Here is a 9,472-nt window from a genome sequence, read left to right as displayed (position 1 = left end):
GGTTTTATTTCTTGAGCTTTAGGACTCATTAAGAAAGTCAATGCCTGCACCTATATGTTGAGTGCTAACCTTATATTTTCTTCTAATAATTGCAGAATTTCTGATCTAATTCCTAGGTCTTTGATCCACTTCAAGTTGACTTTTGTGCATGGTAAGAGAAATCTGCTAGCACTAGCATATGAACCTAACAAGACTATAGGACAACATAAAGTATAGGTCAATATAAAGTATGAATAGTTTTTAAGTATAAAAGTAATTTTAAGATCCCAAATGGAAGACTTTCTGGACAAAAACATTAAAAAAATGTCTTCATGCTCAAATAGCTAAATGAAGACATGGAAAAATTCAGGAAAATAATTATGAACAAACTGGAAATGTTGACAAAGACACAGAAATCATAAAAAAAGATAAATTATGGAGTTGAAAGTATAATGACTGATTTAGAAACTTTGCTAAAAGAATTCAAAGCAGATATGACTATGAAGAAGAAATAATCAGTACTTGAAGATAGGATAATTGAACTTATTGAGTCAAGAGCAGGAAGAAAAAATACTGAAGAAAATGAAAAGAACATAAAGGACATGCGAGATCCCATCATACAGACCAACATGTATATGCAGGAGTTACAGAAGGAAAAGAAGGATAGAAGGGGGAAGAGAGATACTTGAAGGAATAATGTCTAAAATTTCCTAAGTTACAAACCAGATATGGATCTTCAAATCCAAGAAGCTCAAAATGAAATCTAAATAGACCAAATTCAAAGAGACTTACACCAAGAAAAACTATAATCCAACTGTTGAGAGCCAAAGACAAACAAATATTAACAAGAGTAACAGAGAAGTGACTCATCACATATAAGTGATTTTAATTAAGAATTTCATCGTATTTCCCATAAGAATTTGGGAGATTAAAGACCATGGGTTAATGTGATCAAACTGAAATAAGAAAACTGTCTACTGAGAATTCTACATTTGGCAAAACTCTTCTTTAAAACTGAAGGAGAAATTAAGGCATCCCCACATAACAAAAGCTGAGAAAGTTTGCTATTCTTTTTCTTTTTCTAAAAGTTTTTTATTTGTTCTAATTTGTTGTACATGTGAGAGCCTACAGATTGGGAGAAAATCTTTACCTCAGATAAAGTATTAATCTCTAAGATATATAAAAAACTCAAAACACTTAATACCAAAGAAGCAAATAACCCAATCAATAAATGGGCTAAGGAACTGAACAGAGACTTCACAGAAGAGGATATATGATCCATCAACAAATATATGAAAAAATGTTCAACATCTCTAGCAAATAGAGAACTGAAAATCAAAACTTCTCTAAGATTTCATCTTACACCAATCAGAATGGCCATTATTAAGAATACAAGCAACAATAAATGTTGACGAGTATTTGGGGAAAAAGGTTCACTCATACATTGCTGGTAGGACTGCAAATTGGTGCAACCATTATGGAAAGCAGTATGGAGATTCCTCAGAAAACTTGGAATGGAACCACCATTTGACCCACTCCTCGGTTTATACCCAAAGGACGTAAAATCAACATACTACAGTGACACAGCAACATCAATGTTTATAGCAGCTCAGTTCACCATAGCTAAAATATGGAACCAACCTAGATGCCCAGATGCCTAAATGCAACAGATGAATGGATAAAGAAAATGTGCTATTTGTTCTTCTCTGCAAAAAATCCTAAAGGAAATCCTTCAAGTTGAAATGAAAGAATGTTAAGAAGGAACTCAAAGTAATATGAAGAAATAAAGGTCCCCTATAAATGTCATTTACACGGATTATCATAAAGTCTAGTATAATTGTACTTTTGACTTGTAACTCCCTTTTTATTTTCTATACAATCTAAAAGACAAATGCATCAAAAAACATTTATTAGCCATTGTTTTTGAACCTGTATAATTTGTGATATCAATAACTATAAAGTGGGGGCAGAGTTGTATAGGAACAGAGGCTTCATATACTATTGAATTTAAACTGGCATAAATTTAAATAAGACTTGTAAATTGAGATATTAACTGTAATTTCTATGTTAACCACAAAGAAAATAACAAATATATACACAGAAGAAAATTTTAAAAAGTAATTAAAATGTTTCACTAAAAAAGCAATTAAATTGAGTGCTTGCCTTGCAACCACAAGGCCTTGGGTTCAAATCCCTAGCACCGCACACACACACACAAAATCAATTAAATAAAAAATATTTGTAATTTAAAAATAAAAGTAATGCAAGAAATGAGGAAGAAAAGCTATAAACCCTATAGAAAATAAATAAGATATGGCAGAACTGATTTCTTCCTTATCATTAAATTCTTTAAATATTAATGGATTAAACTATCAAATGCAAAGACAGAGATTGGCAGAGTGGATTTTTAAAATGACTCAAATGTATGTGATATACAGGAGACTACTTTTAGATCCATAGACACAAAAATATTGAGAGTAAAAGGGTGAAGATACTCTATGCAAATAGTAATCAAAGAAAGTTGGGATTATATATTAATATACAAAATATACAAAATGTTTATGAGACTAAGAAGGACATTATCTTTTAATAAAAGCTCAACCAAGCAAGGTGATATAACAATCTTAAAACATTTATACACTTAATAACAGACTCCCAAAACATGCAAAGCCAAAATGGACTTCTGTGAAGGGCGAAATTGACAGTTCTACAATAATAGTTGGAGACTTCAAATGTGAACAGAACACCCAGATAGAAGATAAGTCAGGAAATAGAGGACTTGAACAGCACAGCAAGTCAACTACATCAAACAGACATACAAAACACTCAACTTAACAAAACTGTAATACACTCTTTTCAAAGGCTCATAGAACATTCTCCAGGATGGGCTGTATCTTATGTCACAAAACTAGTCTTCACAGATTTTTAAACACTGATATATATGTTCTCTGAACATAAGTTGAAGTTAGAAATCAAGATCAGAAATAAAACTAAAAATTTCACAAATATGTGGAAATCAAACAGTGCACTTTTATACTACCAATGAGTCAAAGAAAAAAAAGGTCACAAGAGAAATTAGAAAACAGAGATGAAAGAAAATTAGAACACAACATGCTAAAATCTACAAGGTGCAGAGAAAATACTGCTGAGAGGGAAATTTATAGCTGTAAATGGTTACATTTAAAAAGAAGAAAGATTTCAAATCAACAACCTAAATTTACACTTTAAGGAACTAGAAAAAGAAGAACAAACTAACCCCAAAGCTAGCAAAAGAACGGAAATAATAAAGATTAGGAGTGAGATAAATAAAATAAAGAATAGAAAAACAATAGAGAAAATCACTGAAGCCAGAAGTTGGTTTTTGCAACAGATCAACAAAATTGAACAATCTTTAGCAAAACTGACTAAGAATAAAAGAGAGAAGACTCAGATTATTAAAATCAGAAATGGAAGTAGGGACATTATTGCCATTTCTACAGAAATATAAAAAGTTACAAGAAAGTACTATGAGCAACTGAACACCAACAAATTGGATAAACTACCCAAAATGGAGAAAACCCTAGAGACACAAAGCTTACCAAGAATGATTCATGCAGAAATAGAAAAAAAAATAATAGACCCATAAGTTCCAATGAGATAAATTAGTAATAAAAAACATCCCATGGGGGGGGAATGTCTAGGACCAGATGACTGTACTGATACATTCTATGAAATATTTAAAGAAAAAATAACACCTGTCCTCTAATTCTTGCAAAAAATTGAATTATAACTTATTCTAAGAATTCAATATTGCATTAATGCCAAAACCAGACAACAATGCTATAAGAAAACTACAAATGAATATCTTTTATGAATATTGGAGCAAATATCCTCAACAAAATACTACCAAACCAAATTCAGCAGCCTATTAAAAGGATTGTGTTCTATGACCAAATTGGATATAGTTCTGCAATGCAAAAATGCTTAAAAATTCACTGTATAATGTACATTAAAAAGTAAAGGGAAAACCCAAGATCATTTCAATTGATTCAAGAAAAGCAGTTGACAAAATTCAACACTCTTTCCAGCATAAAAAACCTCCAAGAACCATCACTTTTGGGATCAAGTCCTTAACATATGAATTTGGGGAGGACATGATCATTTAGTCCATAATATAGCCAGAGCAATGATTTAAGAAAAAGAAATAAAACTCATTAATATTGTGAAGAAAGAAGTAAAATAATTGCTATTAATAGATGACATAATGTAGAAAACAAATTTATAGACTTAGAACATATAAATTCAGCAAAATTGCAGAATATAAAAATTAACATACAAAAATCATTTGTTTTCCATACACTTAGAATGAATAATCCAAAGTGAAATTAAGTGAACAGTTCCGTTTATAATATCATTGAAAATAATGAAATATTTAATCATTAACCAAAGAGGTAAAAGACTTGTACACAATAATACTATTAAAAATTGCTTAAGGATATTAAAGAAGAACTTAAATGGAAAGACATCACTTGTTCATGGATTGTGGCAATACTGTTAAGATATCAATACTCCCTAAAGGAATCCACAGATTGAATGTCATCTCTATTAAAACTCTAACATTAGTTTTTTTCACAAACAGAAATTTTCATCCTAAAATTCATATAGACTTTCAAAGTACCCTGAATTGTCAAAAAAATCTTGAAAGAGCAATGAAAAGTTGAGAATTTATAATTTCTGATTTCAAACTTATTACAAAGCTACAGTAATCAAAACAGTGTGGTACTGACATAAAGATTGACTTATGGACTCATGGAATAGATAGAGGAGCCCTGAAACACATGATCAAATGATTTTCATTGAGGATATAAAAATCACTAAAGGGGAAAGAATAGTTTTTTCAACAAATGGTGCTAGAGAAACTGGATATCTCTGTGTAAACAAGTAAAGTTGGGTTTTACTTAATATCATATTCTAAAGTTAACTCAATAGAATAATAGCCTTAAAGAAGAATGAAATTATGTCATTTGCAGGTAAATAGATGGAGCTGAAGAATATCATGCTAAGGGAAATAAGTCAAACTCATAAAAACATAGACCATATGTTTTCTCTGATAAGTGGATGCTGATTCATAATGGAAGGGGGGGATGAAGAGACTTTGGATTGTGCAGAAGGGAGTGAGGGGAGGGAAGGGGTTATAGGGAAGGGAAAGATGGTGGAATGAGATGGACACTATTACCCTGTACACATGTATGATTACATTGCTGGTGTGACTCTGCACCATGTTCAGCCACAGGAAGAAGTTGTGCTCCATTTGTATACAATGTCTAAATGCATTCTACTGTCATGTATAACTAATTAGAACAAATTTTAAAAATAAAAAAATTTTAAAATGTAGAAAAAATAGTTAACACAGAGGGAGCAAAGATATAAACATAAAAACTAAAATGATAAAGTTCTCAGAAGAAAACATCTGGGAAATTTTTCATGACATTGGATTTGGAAAATATTTTTGAGTATGATACCTAAATTACAGACAATGAAATAAAATAATGAACAAGTTGTCAAAATTAAAAACTTTTGCTGCATTAAAAACACTATCAACACACAACCCACATGAGAGAAAACATTTGAAAATCAAACATAGATATGGGTTTAATATCCAGAATACATGAAAAAAGCTCCTAATATTCAACAGTAACAAAAAATTAAGAACCCAATTCCAAAATGGGCAAAGGATTTGAATATATATTTCTTTAAAGAAGATATGAGTGACCAATAAGCACATGAAAAGATGTTCAGCATCTTTAATTAGTAGAGATCTTCATATTAAAACCACAGTGAGATGCCACTTTACATCCATTAGGAGAGCTGTTATTAAAATAACAGTGTTGGCAGTGAGGTAGACAAATAAGAACCCCCTGCATTACTATTGCTGGTGGGAATGTAAAATGGTGTGGCCACTGTGAAAACACCATGGAAGTTTCTCCAAGAAATAATACTAAACATAGAATTACCATATTATCCAGCAATTTCACAGAATAATTGAATGCAGAGACTCAGTATATGTTTGTACACTCATATTCCCAGCACTGTTGTTCAGATTTAACAAAAAAAAGTCCATTGACAGATGAATGAGGAAACAAAATGTGGTATACCTATGTAATATAGTATTAGTCAACCTTAAAATGAAATGAAATTCTGATACAATCTGGATGAATTTTGGCCATTAGATTAATGAAGTAAGCCAGGTTCAAAAGAATAGATATTGTATGATTCAATAAATATTAAATGTCCAGAATAGGCAAATTTATAGAGACAGTAATTTAGTGCTTGCCTCAGGCTGCAAGGCAGGGAACAAAAATAGGAGTGACTGATACTGGGTACTAGGCTTCTTTTTTAAGAAATGAAAATGTTCCATAATTAGATTATGATGATAGTATCTCCATGAATATACTGAAGTTTATTGAACTGTACAATCTAAAAAAGTGAATATTATGGAATATGAATTATATTCAATAAAGCTGTTGGGAAAAAACTGAGGAGAGATACATAAATATATACCTATATATGTGTATATATGTATATGTGCACACACACGCACACACACACACACGGGTCAGTGTCTGGGGTCTCTTTCCAAGATCAGATCTGCTCCTCCTTTCCCTCACTGCAGTCCCAAAGTCTCACTTTTTCTTATTGTTTCTCTTTACTGAGGCTGCAGGGACTCTTATCTTTTCTTTTTCTCCATTGACAGTGCAATAGTTTGGATTTGGAAATGTTACCGAGAGGCATACTGTTGAAAGCTTGTTCATCAGCCTGTGGTGCTATTAGGAGGTGGTGGAACCTTTGGGAGATGGGGCCTAGTGGAAGGAGTTAGGTCATTGGGGATGTGCCCTTGAAGGGAATATTGGGACCCTGACCTCTTCCTCTCTCTTTGCCTCCTAGCTGTCATGTATTAAGCCGCTTCCTCTGCCACACACTCCTACCATGATGTGCTGCCTTTACCACAGGCCCCAAAGCTACAGAGTCAGCTGACCATGAACTGAAAACTTACAAAATTCCCATAGCATATTAAAAAATAACTTCTAAGTCTAAAGTTTGTGACTCATTCAAAACATTCAAAAAACATGTGGTAGGTGGAATAATGCCATCACCCCTCAAAAAGATGTTCACATCCTAATCCCTGGGTACCTGTGAACTGGTTAACTTAGGACACAGGGCAGTTTTCAGATGCAATTAAGGTTATAAACCTTGACATGGGAAGATCAGCTTGATCCAATCTAAACATCTGTGTCCTTGAAAGTGGAAGATGACAAAAGAAGTATGGGTTAGAGAGATGCACTGTGTGAAGGACTCAAGCCAACACTGCTTTGAAGATGGAGGAAGGAACCATGAGCCAAAGAATTCAGTAACCTCTGAAAGTTGAGAATGGCCTTAATCTTACAGTCATCTGGAAATGTGTGACTAGGTCCTAGAACAACGGAACCGAAATCTGAAATGAGGAGGGAACAGAGTCTCTCCTATAATATCCAGAAAAGAATGTAGCTTGCTGACACTTTGATTTTATTTTATTTTTTTTTTATATTTATTTATTTATTTTTAATTGTATACAAATGGGATACATGTTGTTTCTCTATTTGTACATAGAGTCAAGGCATACCATTTGTGTAATCATACATTTACATAGGACAATGATGTTTATTTTTTTTCCCTTCCCCCCCACCCCTCCCACCCCTCTTTTCCCTCTATACAGTCCTTCTTTCCTTCATTCTTACCACTCTCCTTATCCCTAACCCTAAACCTAACCCTAAACCTAATGCTAACCCCTCCCACCCCCCATTATATGTCCTCATCCGCTTAAAAGCGAGATCATTCGTCCTTTAGTTTTTTGAGATTGGCTTATCTCACTTAGCATGATATTCTCCAATTTCGTCCATTTGCCTACAAATGCCATAATTTTATCATTCTTCATTGCGGAGTAATATTCCATTGTATAAATATGCCACAGTTTCTTTATCCATTCATCAACTGAAGGGCATCTAGGTTGGTTCCACAATCTGGCTATGGTGAATTGAGCAGCAATGAACATTGATGTGGCTGTATCTCTGTAGTATGCTGATTTTAAGTCCTTTGGGTATAGGCCAAGGAGTGGGATAGCTGGGTCAAATGGTGTTTCCATTCCAAGCTTTCTGAGGAATCTCCACACTGCTTTCCAGAGTGGCTGCACTAATTTGCAACCCCACCACCAATGTATGAGTGTTCCTTTTTCACCACATCCTCGCCAACACCTATTGTTGCTTGTATTCTTGATAATCGCCATTCTAATTGGGGTGAGATGAAATCTTAGGGTAGTTTTGATTTGCATTTCCCTTATTACTAGGGATGTTGAACATTTCTTCATATATCGGTTGATTACTTGTACATCTTCTTCTGTGAAGTGTCTGTTCATTTCCTTAGACCATTTGTTGATTGGATTATTTGTATTCTTGGTGTAGAGTTTTTTGAGTTCTTTATAGATTCTGGAAATTAGCGCTCTATCTGAGGTATGGTTGGCAAAGATATTCTCCCACTCTGTAGGCTCTCTCTTCACATTTCTGAGAGTTTCCTTTGCTGAGAGAAAGCTTTTTAGTTTGAATCTATCCCAGTTGTTGATTCTTGCTTTTATTTCTTGTGCTATGGGAGTCCTGTTAAGGAAGTCTGATCCTAAGCCAACAAGTTGAAGATTTGGACCTACTTTTTCTTCTATAAGATGCAGGGTCTCTGGTCTGATTCCGAGGTCCTTGATCCATTTTGAGTTGAGTTTTGTGTAGGGTGAGAGATAGGGGTTTAATTTCATTCTATTGCATATGGTTTTCCAGTTTTCCCAGCACCATTTGTTGAAGAGGCTATCTTTCCTCCATTGCATATTTTTGGAACCTTTGTCTAGTATGAGAAAATTGTATTTATTTGGGTTTGTGTCCATGTCCTCTATTCTGTACCATTGATCTACCTGTCTATTTTGGTACCAATACCATGCCATTTTTGTTACTATTGCTTTGTAGTAGAGTTGAAGATCTGGTATTGCAATACCCCCTGCTTCGCTCTTGCTACTGAGGATTGCTTTAGCTATTCTAGGTTTTTTATTCTTCCAGATGAATTTCATAATTGCTTGCTCTATTTCTGCAAGGTACATCATTGGGATTTTAATTGGAATTGCATTGAATCTGTATAGCACTTTAGGTAGTATAGCCATTTTGACAATATTAATTCTGCCTATCCAGGAACATGGGCAATCTTTCCATTTTCTAAAGTTTTCTTGAATTTCTTTCTTTAGTGTTCTGTAGTTCTCATTGTAGAGGTCTTTCACCTCTTTTGTGAGATTGATTCCCAAGTATTTTATTTTTTTCGATGCTATTGTGAATGGGGTAGTTTTCCTAATTTCTCTTTCTGAAGATTCATCACTTATGTATAAAAATGCATTGGATTTATGAGCATTGATCTTGTAACCTGCTACTTTACTGAATTCACTTATGAG

Source organism: Sciurus carolinensis, chromosome 7 (genome assembly GCF_902686445.1).
Source record: "Sciurus carolinensis chromosome 7, mSciCar1.2, whole genome shotgun sequence".
Classification (NCBI taxonomy): Eukaryota; Metazoa; Chordata; class Mammalia; order Rodentia; family Sciuridae; genus Sciurus; species Sciurus carolinensis.
This window is presented reverse-complemented; position numbering follows the sequence as displayed.